This window comes from Alligator sinensis, unplaced genomic scaffold (assembly GCF_000455745.1).
Source record: "Alligator sinensis unplaced genomic scaffold, ASM45574v1 scaffold780_1, whole genome shotgun sequence".
Classification (NCBI taxonomy): Eukaryota; Metazoa; Chordata; order Crocodylia; family Alligatoridae; genus Alligator; species Alligator sinensis.
The window spans coordinates 1,249,821-1,263,712 of NW_005842144.1; positions in this window are offsets into that span (position 1 = coordinate 1,249,821).

Here is a 13,892-nt window from a genome sequence, read left to right on the forward strand (position 1 = left end):
CAGTGTGCAATTTGTGGGGGTTTCTTCTGTACTGCAGCAGTTCTTCATGTGGTATCTGGGTGGCTCTTTCAAACGTGCAATCTACCTCTCTGGAGAAGTGTCCTTGCTGGGTGAAAGCCTTTTTAAGATTGGTGAGGTGGCAATGCCGGGTGTTCGCTTCAGTGCAAATTCGGTGGTATCTGGGGGCTTGGCTGTATATCACAGCTTTTTTGGTGTCTTTAGGGGGATTGCTGGTTCTGTGCAGATATGTATGTTGGTCTGTGGGTTTCTTGTATAACGTGGTCTGTATTTTATCATTCTGGATACTGATCATTGTGTCTAAAAAGGAGATGTTGGTGCTGGAGTATTCTAGGGAAAGTCGGATGGAGGGATAGCAATTGTTGAATTTCGGATGGAACTCAATCAGAGATTGTAGGTTTCAGTCCATATGATGAAGATGTCATCAATATATCTTAAGTATAGCAAGGGTTTGATGGTGCAGTTCTTGAGGAAGTCTTCTTCCAGGTGGTTCATAAAAAGGTTGGCAAGGAACTCAACAATACCATCAAATCATTTCCATCAAAACTACAAGAAAAACTACAGACCTTGATTGCTCCACTACCTAACCCGGGGACTTTTACATGCTCCCTAAAATCCACAAACAAGGGAACCTAATCCAGGTCACCCAAAGTTAACATGTAACAAGGTCCTGAGTCTCAAAGAAAGTAAATTATCTCCCTTAGGAAGTACTGTAGTGGGGCAAGAACTGCACATGATTTTCAACAGCCCAGAATATCATCCTAACCAGTAGCATAGCATGGGGAGTGGGGTCTATGCCCTGGGTGGTACCTAAGGAAAAGAGTGCTAGGACAGGACAGTGGGGATGGTGCTTCACCTTGGGGTTACTGCTTGTCTCTGCCACCTGCCTCATTGCTTGCCCCTATGACACATATTGCTAGTGCAAGTAATGTGTCAGAGTGGAAGGCCTTCTGGGAGTCATAGTTATGTAAACCAGCAGTGCAGTTTGCTGCTGCTGGAGCAAGAACTGAGCTGCATTTTTCACCACCAAATTCAGCATTATTTTTTGCCATCTAGACATGGGCATAAGCAGCAAAAGATACAGGGTAAAAATTTCCCCTGGCAACATCAGACTCCATTGCCAGGCTAAAGAACTATGATTCCCAGAACTTGTTGTACTCCAAGATACTGCCCAAGAAGATAGAAGAGGGGGGCAAAACGTGAGAGGCAGCTCCCCAGGCCGCATTTTTTCCATGCTACACCTCTGGACCTAACCACTGGACCATCCTTTCTCTCTTGGTCCCCATGTTGTCTGTCCTCCATGGCCCCCCATTAAGAAAAACAGACAAGCATAATATTGAAAGTTTGTTCCAGAGTTGAAGACGTCTCCTGATAAAATGTCTATAGTCAGCACCCCTGTTTCAGGGATCCAGCTCAAGAGGCTCTACCATTCCAGGTGCAGCAGTGTGTCAAAAAGAAATGCAGTCTCTCTCCAATGAGAATGGCCCCAAGCTATGTAGGGATTTGTGCATCAAAAACAAACACCCAGGAACATAGAAATGAACCACATAGGTGGTTATCTGTGTCGGCAAGGCCAGTTATTTGTTATCACAGGTAACCACACCATATAACCTTTTTTCATAAACATATCAAGTTCCATCTAAAAAAACCCAATTGAGTGTAAATCAGCAAGCCTGGATCAATAGTCAGGACACTATATTCTGCACCAAGTTAAACATCTAGCTTGATTTAATTTGAATTCCTAGATGGAGCACATTTCACCAATTGAGTCTTGAAGGACCTGGATCACAGTAGCAAGTGTTCATGTCTGAAAGAAATGCTCACATTTTTTGAAGTGTGGCATCCAGAACCGGACACAGTACTCCAGCTGAGGTCTCACCAGCACTGAGTAGAAAGAAAGTATTACTTCCCTAGCCCTGCCCATGATGCATTAGCTAATGCATCCCAGTATGCTATTAGCTCTGTTGACTACAGTGTCACATTGTTGGTTCACGTTCATCCTGTGATCAACCATAACCCCAAGGTCCCTTTGAGCCATCATGCTAGCCAGGACATCTCTTTCTAACATCTTCTCCTTCACTGAATCTCTATACCCAAAGGAGCAGCAAGCCATAATAGTGTTACCATCCTCTCTCAGCTTTTCTACCACGGGGAAGCTGCTTTGGAATAGCTGCTGAAAAGCTGTTGAAGTTTTGCAGGAATCCATGCATCTCCCAATCTGTCATACATCCCAATCAGTCTGCATCTTTACCAGCCCAGCTATGTTTATTTTTGAAGCCCAGCTCATGCTATGGCAGAAGGAAGTTTGAGGTTTCTTCTCACTTCCACCCCTTGCTCCTCAGCTGACAAACGAGGAGGACAGAAAAGACACTGGGAAAAACCTAACCAGTAAGGCACCCATTCAAACATTTTTTCAACAGCATTAGTGCTTCACTAATATTTCCCTGCAGCAACGGAGCATGGGGTTTTTTACCTGAAGGCAATTTCCTGGCAATAAAGCAAGCATGCAGACAATGTTTTCACTAATCCTTTACACATGAATACACAGCATGTACACAGCATTGGTCTCTTTCAGTTTTAATATGCTGTCATTAAAATGCTTTTATACAATAAATATGTGCCGGGTACCATATCTGTTAAAATGAGCTTTAAGGCCATAATCCACTGTGATTAGGCTTGTTTGGCTACAAAAAGATTTATCTATAAAAAAGTATTCCTGACTAATTTTGGTGGTTTGGATAGTGGGAGGCTCAGATATGAGCCATCTCCAGGATATGTTTGTAGTAAGGACCCAGCCCAACTCTGCTCTAACCCAGGCAATGACCACTGGGGTGCCCAACAGTTTGCAGGATCACGGGCCATCCCAACAGGAGGTGACGGGCCTGTGGGCAGACAGCATGCCCTCCTGCACACTCGACCCCCCAGGCAAGTGGCAGGGGATGCACTTCCTGTGTGCCCACCCCCTGGGCAAGGCTGAGAGCTGAAAGCCAGGCTCCACCTGGGGCCAGAGCCCGATCAGGAAAAAGAGCAAGTGACCAGCATGTCCAGCAGTGCCTAGAGCCCAGAGGCAAAGCTGCAGACAAAGATGAGCCCCACTGGGGCTCTCAACACCTGGCAGCAGCTGCAGGACACCTGGGAGCCTGCGGAGGTCTGGGTTGGCTCAGGTCAACCTGGAATTTCCTTTATAGGGCAGTGCTGGCTCCAGAGAAAAAGAAGCACTGGTGTAGGCACCAGTCTATGCTGCTTCCCTCCACCTGGGCCAAGGAGTCTGATTGGAGACCAGCCCAACCCCGGGTTTCAAGGCAGGAACCCAACCACCCTGCGGATGCTGAATGCCAGGTATCTGGAAGGTCCTCACGAGGGTTGATCGTACCCATGGCCCCAAAGTACCCAAAGGGGTTGGCCCGATACAGGCCCACCCTGTGAATGAGGCTGGCAACTGGGGGGCACCCTTAAGGGCCTTTGCCACCTGAGGAAAGGGGATACACACTATTAGGTCAAAGCTAGGTCTGTTAAGCGACTGACACGACTACTTATGTTATACTGCTTTACAGGGCTGTGCGAAACTGCGGTCCCCGATTTGATTTAGCAGAGATTTGGCCCGATTCGGTAGCTGAATCTCTGAATCCATATCGAATCAGAGGACCCTTTAATCTCTCTGAATCAAATCGGAAAGATTTGGAGATTCAGACATAGAGACAGCTTTAAATGTTTTTTCTGCATACCTCTAGGTAGCAGGAGCCCATGCATGCTGTGATGCTGGGGTGCACGGAGTGTCCCACAGAAACACGGGGTCTCCCCATTGCATTCGGCAGCAGGCCCAAAAGTGGACCAGAAGCACTTTCGGTCCATTTCCAGGTCCACTGGGGAGCGCACTGGGCCCTCCCTTCCCAGTGCCCCCCATCATCATGACTGGTGCCTCCTGGATCTGCGGAGGACACCTGGGGTCTCCCTGCAGCCAACTGCCAAGCCATGGAGATGCGGTGGGGGGGGGGCCCAGCACACACCCCAGCAGACCCGGAAGTAGACTGGAAGTACTTCCGGTCCACTTCTGGGTTCACTGCCAAGCATGTGGAGGGCCCCCCCTCTCCCTGCACTCCTGTGGTATGCTCCATGCACCCCAGCATGGCAGCAATCATGAGCCATGCCTGCTACCTCAAGGTATGTAGAAAAAACATTTAAAGCTGTGTCTAGGTCCGAATCAGCATCAAATCTTCAGATTCGGATTTGACTGAATCGAATCAGGGACAGTGATCTGAATCAATTAATCGAATCACTGTCCCCGATTCGGGCCGAATCTGAATTGAATAGGGCCCACTTCGGGCGCCCCTACTGCTTTATTAATTACTACATGGAATGGACTTCATTGGTGGTAAGCCCTTACCACAGTCACAGGACTTGGCCAGCTCGTGTCAGTCCCAGACCACTTTGTTTGACCAGGCGCCTATCCTGATCATCACAGGAACACCCGAATGGAAAGGGGTGGGGCGTACAGGAGGCAGGGCCCCACAGAAGAAGCCCAGATGCTGAGACCTGTTCCCATCTCAAAGTACACCACTACAATCAGGTGCCACCTCCTGATATCCTTTTCATTAACATCAAGTCATAGTAGGTGGGATATAGAAATAAGGGGGTGAAGCACCCATTGAGAGTTCAGCACCCAGACCCCACCCCCGTGTGACCCTTTGGCCCAGGTCCCACTGAATGAGTTTGATTTGGAATAACTGAAAACTCACCATAGTTTTGCTCATCATTAGCAAGACCAGCTGGCAAAATCAGTAACACATAAGCAGTTGCCAGATGCACTCATATTCTGACGACAAACACAGTGAAGATTAGAAACAGGCAGATGTGCAAAGTCAGCTGCTGGAGTTCTGCCAATAAAACAGTGTTGGATCTACTGGGACAGATTCAAGACCTCATTAAAGTTGCCTTGCTTCACATCAGTGGCACAGAGCAGCTCCAAGGTTGGCTTACCCATACCCACCGCCTGAGGAATCGATGCAGATACCTACCGGAGGGAATCCCAAGGTAACGCACAACTAATATTGCTTGTTTTATGTCAATCCAAACACCAGCACATCGAGGTGTTTAATGGAGGGAAAGGGGAGCTAGCCAGATTTTACAGCATCCAGATACCTCTATAGCCCACAGGTACCCACGGCCACTAGCCCCAAGGCTACTCTGAACTATACATTCAGAGCAGACTAGCGCCTGAAAAGCAAGCAAAGAGAAGCCGACGCTTAGGATCTGGCCCGCTGTATAGGCTGTGTAATCCCCAGATCAGTGTGCATTATGTGTTCCCCTTTGTTCCCCAATTGACAGAAGACGCGAGTGTAATACAGCCCACTGCTCCAGAGACAAGTTCTTTAGCTCAAGCTGCAGAGACTTATGCTTTGAGCTCTGGCAGTCCCCAGTTCAATCCCTGCTGTCAGTCAAGATGGTGGCGGTCACACTTGCCTGAATTTACTTCCCACAAAACATTACAGGTGTCAGTGCTGTGTACAGCAGCTGAGAATTCCTCCAAGACTTTCCAGACAAAAAAAAGTAAGCCAAGTTTTAAGTTTGTCTAACCAGCTCTCCTGAGTGTGCTGTTTTATCCTTTCCCATGTGTTGATGCAGAAAGACAAGTATGAGAATGACCATGAAAATGAGTAACAAGGATGTTCAAATTAAGCAAGTTATGATGAGAAAGGTGATGTATAATCAAATTGAGAGGGCCGATTATATATCACACTCACCCGAAAAGGAAACACCAACAGGAAGAATCCACTGTAGAAATAAAAGCTCCTGTTTAAGAGAAATTTGTGGGCTGAAAAATGAATTCAGAACAGCGGAAATGTCTATTTTATTAGCAGAATTTGCCTCAACTAAACTATATTAAATCTAATCAGTGCAAGAGATGATGACAGGCACCATGTTGTTATTTAGCAGCATGGCAAAAGCATTGTAAACAAGGGAAGTAATTGAATATTTTTCACCTTGTTAAACTACTTAACAAGCTGGCTGACTACATACTGTACCTTTAAAAGACAGAAATGAGAGAGACAATTCAAAGACAAAGATCACTGAGATGAGAAAATAAGTTTTATGGTGGATGCGGGATGAAGAGGAGTGAAGTTTGCTTACAAAATGGCTCTGGTTCTGGCTGCTCATAAAATCTTAGATGTGATTTTAACCGTGGAAGTGATTCGATCGACTTGTTTGAGCCTTAGATCCAACCCATCTTTACAGCCCTATGCTATACTAAGAAAATAAGGATTTTAATAAAACAATGCAATTTTTTACATCACCTGAGGTCTTAGTCCAACAGAATTTATTCTTTTGCAATGTCCAGATCTTTCCCAAAGTAGAAATGTATATCATTCTTTCAGAAACAGTTTTCTGTCTCTTGTATACGTGTGATTGATTTATCAGCATCAGTTATGCAGGCATCACCTGTGATTACGAAGTTAAAGAATTCATGAAACCACTAAATATTACTATTAATAATACTAATGGCAATAATGTGTGGTGCATTAGTGCCTAGGGACCAATCAAGATTGTGTATCATTATGCTATGTTCTGTACCAACAAAGAGAAACAAATATAGCCTGTCCCAAATACTTTACAGTCTAATAGACAAGACAGATAAAAGGTAGGGAAAATAAGGAGAACATTAGAACTGCTGCTGCCTTGTCACCCCAGCTTATTTGTCTACTTATTATCCTGTTTCCTACTGTCAAATTCCTAGGTTGTGAGCCCTCTGGGGCAGGGTCTGTCTGTGTTTTTTGTACAAAACTTAGTACAAAGGAGAGCTAAACACCTCTCAAGGCGCTTATGCATAACTTCACTTCAAATAAGGAGAGGAAAGTACACATGTGCTGTGGAATCCCCTGAGAGCAATATCATCCCACAGAAGAAAAGGCTGGCTTTAAACATTTTAAATTGTGACATGGAACATGTTTTCCACAAAAAAAAAATGTCAGCCAGATTCTGTGGCAAGTTACACACAACCATTTCCCATAGATTCAACAGGAATTGTCCTCTTTTTTGGAGAAATATATAACAGGTTTACATTTAGCTGAAGGGAGACTGCACAGAATATTGCAATCAGCACTGCTAACAACATACTGGGTCAAGTCACAAAAATCACGAGAATGCCTTTTAAAAATTATGGATCGTTCTAAATAATGAATGTCGTTCTTTTTATTTGCCTCCCGGTTTCTGAATCTTTAGGATAAACTTGCGTCATGTTTTCCAGCTTTTCTCTGCATTCAGGAGAGCTAGAAACATTTTTTTTTTCCAATGAAATCCGAGGTTCTCAGGCAATCTCTTGACTGCAACAGCTGAGATTTTAAGAAAGAGCCAGTCATCGCAAGCCACATTATAAAATCACAAGAGTTGGCAACACTAAGTAATTTTCAATATTTTTATCATAATCAGTTCAGACTGATAACCCCTTACTCACAACGGTAAAAAGTCACTCACACAAGTGCTCTACTTACATCAATCAAACTGTTCAGGTGAGTAAACTTATTCCTAAAGGAAAACTCATCCATAGCTAGGCATGTGAAGTACTGTGCTCCTCAGACACCCAACAGCAGCTCTACAGTTCAATACAGATATAGTATATTTGTTATTACTGTTACTTAGTCAGAAAATGGTAGCTGGTTCCAGGGAAAAAGGTTGATGAAAATGCGATGGGGGGAATACGCTTTTGTCTTAAAGTTCAGTAGAAAATATCAGCTGTATGTCACCATATGAAAATGGTAATTTTTTTGGAAACAGATACTTTGCAGGAAAATTGTTGTTTAGTCAAAAACCCAACTTCCAATGAAAATCAGTTCTGCCAAAAAATGTTGACTACAACCAACATTATGATCATTATAATATTTATATTAGAGTATCACCCATCAGCCCCTAGGTTCCAGAATTGCATATTATTAAACATCACCTGCATAGCATGTTCCCTTGATCAAATGATTGACAGTGCCATAAAATGAAGTATAAATGTGGAGAGAAATGCCAAAGGCAGTAAACAATTATGCAACAGTGATTCCTGTTGGGCTTTTTGTTTGGTTTTGTTTTTTACTCTGTTCCATTCTTTTCGTTGGATGTTCTCCTCAAATTTCAAAATTTTGATGAAATGTCAAAAGTTCTAATACCAACAAATAATTGGGGAAGTATTAATATAGCTCCTGGGGCTCCTGGCCATCCAGGGGGTGTATCCCAATTAATGTATTCCAATCTTTTTCCTAACTATGGAGAGAGATACACCTGTAACATTTCATATTTAAATTAAAATAGAAAAAGGCATTCAGAAAATGCTCCCCACTTTTTTGTGTGCGTTTTAGGTTTTGTTCTTGGGGTTATTTTACTTATTCTTTCTAATTGTTAGCTCATCCTCCCAGTACTCGCTTACTCCACCTCTCTGTTCCAGTTTCCGGTCACATCCTGCCCCCACCTGCGTTGTAAATTCCTGGAATAAAGAATTTCTTTGCTTCTTGACTCCATGTTGCCTAGCAGAACGGGGCCCGTACCCTGGGCTGAAATCTTCAAACACTAGCATTAGTGGACAGAAATTAAAAAAGCAGTCACAAGGGTCACAGCAGCGGTGGAGCTGAGCTGGGCATGACCAAGGCAACAGCTTTTGTGCCACAACATCAATACAAGTCACACCATCACTGGACTGAATAATATGGATTATAACATTTTCCTCTCTTCCTTATACACAGCTTTCTTTGCATCTTTTTACAGTATCTGATGACATGAACTTCAGCTCATGAAAGCTTGTGCTATATGTATTTACTTTGGTTAGCCTATAAGGTGCAAATCTACCCTGCTACCTTCTGCTTGACTTCAGACTAACGGCTAACTACATCTCTCGTCTACAATGAAGTCAGCTACCTCAAGAACACGGGCATCATCATGCCATTTCCAGTCCTTTTTCACCCAGCTGCAAATATTCTTAGAACAGTCCCCACAGGACCCAGCTGAGATTAAACCCTGTTTTAGGCACTTTAAAAATGCAGAGTCAGAGATGGCCCTTACCTAGAAGAATTTGCAATCTAAATAGACAAGACGCAGAAAAGGTAGAAGAAGGGAAGAATATTTATCCCCATTTTACAGAGCAGATAAGCAGATAAGACAAAGAAATTAAGTCCAAAATCACAGAGAAACTGTTACAGAACCAGGAATTCAGGCAAGCTTAGCTCCCAATCCAGGGTTTTAAGCCATCTTTCCTCTTCTATTTTAACAGAAGTGAAGAACAAAAGTTTGTGTCACTGTAAAACAGCATGGCTGAATGCAATAGGTAAAAGTGTAATCTAGACTAAATTCTCCCTACTACCACCATGCAATACCAATGAGGTTATATTTTTAACTGGGTACAGAATTTAGCGTATGACGTCTTGGTAGGTGGTACCGTAGCCTTTGGCCTGCTGAGCTGCTTCAGTATCCATGGAGAGGAGGGCAAGAGTGAACCAGATAAAAAGGGCAGGAAGAGAAGAAAGGAATGAGAATAACTGAGGGAACAAGAAAGAAAGATTGGCAGTAGACAGGGAAGGAGAGACTAGTAAAGAACGGAAGCAGAGAGAGGAAGAAAGAAAGAAAGTGGTACCAGGGAAAGCGAGAAAAAGAGAGATTGGAGATTAGCTATCCTTCAAGAAATAGCCTGTTGTCATCTACTAGGAGGAGGTTTAAACAAGAAAACATGCTCACATGTCTGATCTTACAAAACTGTACAATCAAATACTAGGAAATATTAGGAATGATCAGAGGGGTCCAGAAGCAGGCTAAACAGAAAATAAAGTAAGTGAAGTCAGTCAGTCAGAAGAGTCGGAGACACGAACCTCATTTTCTTCAGCTTTAAAATAGTTTTCAGGCTTTAGCTGCATTCACAAATTTTTTCCAGGAAGATTCATCACCCTTAATTGGCACCCTTAAAGATCCAGCATGTGAGTTTTTTATACTACTGAACTTCCTAGAACTATTCACATAAGGAGAGGGTGCATCTACATGTGTGCTTTACTGTGGAGTAGACTAATTAGCTCCACAGTAAAGCATCACTGTCTACATGTGCGCTGGTATTAGGGCACAGTAAACTAATTAACTCCATCATAAGATAGCACCGTCGGGGATAATACTATCTTATGGTGGAGTAATTAACTGTGACAAAACGCACATGAAGACAGTGACTGCAGGCACAAATTGCATTCAGTCAGCCCAGCCAGCCAGGGACCACACTCCTGCCTGAACTTCATGGCCCAGGCAGCCCCTCTGCCACCCGATGCCACCACCCACAGCCTGGGGCTGACCCCCCATGCCATCCTTTCACTGCTGTGCCCCGGCTTAAACTGCTGCTGTCCCAGCACACTTGTAGACACCGAGAGCAGTTCTCTCCAGCTTTAAATGCTCCAGAGTTTAGTGTGCTGCATTAATTGTACATGTAGATGCATTTAGAGAGTGCGTCTACACATGCACTTTAATGTGCATTATCTTATTTTAATGTGTATTAAGGCATCACTGAAAAAACTGTGGTCTTTGGTTAACTCTCATTAAGACAGGCTAATGTGCGTTTTCCTAGTACCTCAGGGCATTTGTACACATGCTCCAGGAGTGAGGGGGCACTGTAATTGGAGAGGCTTTAAGAGCCACTCTAATTAAACAACCTGGAGCATCCCATGTATCATTGTCCCCACACTTCAAAATGGTGGCAGGGTTGCTTTACTTAAAGCTCATCGAATAAGCTTTAGATAAAGTGCCCCTGCTGCCATTTTGAAGTGCAGGGATGCTGATACACGAGATACAGGAGGCTGCTGGAGCACAGTACTTGCCATGCTCCAGCAGACTCGATCAGGTCTGCCCTGACACACTGGAATGTCAGTGTGTCCGAGCAGCCTCCCAGCTGGTGTACAGGCACCCTCACAATGGATGGCACTTTTACATGTACTCTGGGGGGGCACTTTAATTACAGCAGCTCTAAGAGCTGTTTTAATTAAAGCACTGTTGAGTCTCCTGTATCAGCGTCCCAGTACTTTAAACCGGCTTTAGGATGCTTAAAATGAAAGTTCATTTGACAAGCTTTAGTTCAAGTGCCCCCACCACCATTCATAAGTGCAGGGACACTGATTCGAACTGCAGAAGGCTGCTGGAGCACAGCATTTGCCTGCTCCAGCAGCCTCAGTTAATCGAGTCTGCTCTGATGCACAGGAATTCCAATGCATCAGAGCAGCTTCCACACTCGTGTATAGGAGCCCAGACATACAAGATTTAATGTGCATTAACTAAAGCACATTAATGCACATGTAGATGCACCCAGAGTTACCAACATGCATATGAATTCACAGGATTATACCCCACAGTTCAGAACCTAAACAAGATGCACCTTTTTCACAATGTACCTGCCCTCTCTCTACATGCACTCCATTTAATTCTGGATAAAGTAGCCTTCAGCAACTTTGTTCCTGAACTCCATCTTAGGCTAAACCATTTATAATTCTTCCCTGTCATTCTTCGTCCCTCCCCAGTACTCAGATAAATTTATGCATCTGCTGATATGTTTTGAGAGTTCAGTTTCCTTAAGCATCCAAGTTTGAACCCACGTGAACAGTCTCCTTAACACTTGACTTGACACTCTTCAGCTTGAATTCTTAATAAAATGAGGTTTAACCTGGTTTAAGCAAAATATTGCTGCAGAGGGCACTGTGTATTGTGTGCTTGAGTCAAAGGAATAAACCATCAAGCAGGTCATCCATATCGAATTATCTGTGCAGATTTAAAGCCAGAATATAAATTCATCCAATAAATAAATAAATAAATAAAGCCAGACAGCGGCAGAAAAAATAACCTCTTTAACTTGCAATGTAATGGCCATATATACGGCTCTGTGTGGAATTTTTTGTAACACCCTTGTCAGTAGCATGGAACAGCAAGATGTTCCAATATGTATGGGAAGAATGACAGGATCGTATGGTTTGCTTCTCATGTACTTAAAACACAATTATTGTAATTAATTACAGTGTGGTAATTGCTCCAGATGAATACAAACAATACGGAAAAAAGAAGCATAGCACACATATGTCACCCAGCAAATGTAATGAAGCAAAGATTTAAAATGTACAGAAGGGAAAGATAAGCATACGAAAATAGAGGGAGGAAATAAAAGAGCTGGTAATAAGGAAGCTGGTAAAGCAGAAAAGAGTATTTTCCTTCCAGTGACAGAATTCTACATATATCCCTTAACACTGAAGAAACACAAAGCCTCCGTAATCCTGCCCCAGCCACAGATAGATGGTGTATAATGCATCCATGTTTGTATATATAAAGGCATCACAGGCATCAGATACATTTTCTGGGTACAACCAGCTAGAATATTATCTTTCAAAAAATGGGGTTCCCCAGCCTGATTGTAGAAGAAAGAAGAAATCTATATTAGTCTTCATTAGAGTTTGCTGGGGATTAAAAAATAAAATGGAAAACAAACTCATCCCTTCCCTTCCAAAAAAATGTTCTCCATTAGCTCACTTTTGTTTCTACAAAAAAACCCCAACAACTAGTTTTGCTATGACTCTTGAGCTTGTACTGTGGACTCAAATGGGCAAAAAATGACCACATACTTCCAGGCTCCATCCACAGAATCCACCCATGCAAGTTACCAAAATGAAACATTACTTGCCGAAAAAAGTGTGCCAATATTCAAAACACAACAATGTATTACTCTGGGACTTACCAAACTCCTTGACACTGGCTCCTCCTCATTGACTCCTTATCAAATGGGTGAAAAGTAGTGTTGGTATTTTCCAAACATGGGCCCACCAAAACAAGATGTAATGTAGTAAATAGTAACATTAATGTAATGGAGTAAATTGCTTCTGCCTCCTCTTGCTGCCCTGCTATTGTACCAACGCTTACATTTTCATATCAGAATCTAAACTCTCCATGGAGAGTTGGACTACATGGAGCAGGTCACACCTCAGAAAGTTACTGCTCTAAGCTCTCTAAATTATTTCTGCATTGTCTAAACAGTTCATGGAGGGTTTTATTCACAGCCACCGGCAAGGAAAGCATGCAAGTCTTAAGACATGACAGAGCCAGAAGTAACACCCCACAGATCTACAGGTGGCATGCAAGGAACACAATCAGATTTTAGGCCCAGATTGAACAAATGACTCCATACCCCACTCTCCATGGAGCTAGGTTGCCTTTGACTGCTCTCTCCTCAGGATGAGATGGTTCAGTTGACTGGTTTAGATGTCTTGGCTAGGTTATCCCTGAACCTGAAGGAGTTAAGATGATGATGATTTGCAGCTATAACTCATGCTCACTTAAAAAAATAAATTAATAAAACAGATTTTAGAGACCAAAGCAGCTTCAGAGACATGCCAGTATAGACAACGAGCATGTAGCAGCTATTTTCATGCCCTGAACTTTTCATTATTTGTGATGGTCTCAGCAAAGCTCACATATTCCAAAAATGTTAATATCAATGGCTATTTGCCTGAAAATGCAAGTGCCTCAATAACTATGCTTCTTTCAGTGATGAGACATCAGTGGGATTTGAACCCAAAGTCTTTATCACTGCAGGAAAATACTGCATTACTTGTGTTAAAGGAGCAATCCTGCCAATGGGCGACAGTAGTATTTAATATCATGCCAGATACTACAGGGGACATGACTCAGCCTCACTATGTCCGCACATGCTAAGTTATTAGATATTCATGAGTCATTATCTGACTACCAAAAAAGGTGTTGTACATCTGGAAGAAAACAATATCACTGGAGTGACCAACCACAGGCCGCAAATAATGAAGAACAAAACACTGAAGAATTGAGGTGAGGAGTCTGCCAACAATCCATTGCCTGGGAAGAGTCTGTCTTCCTGTACACTCTTT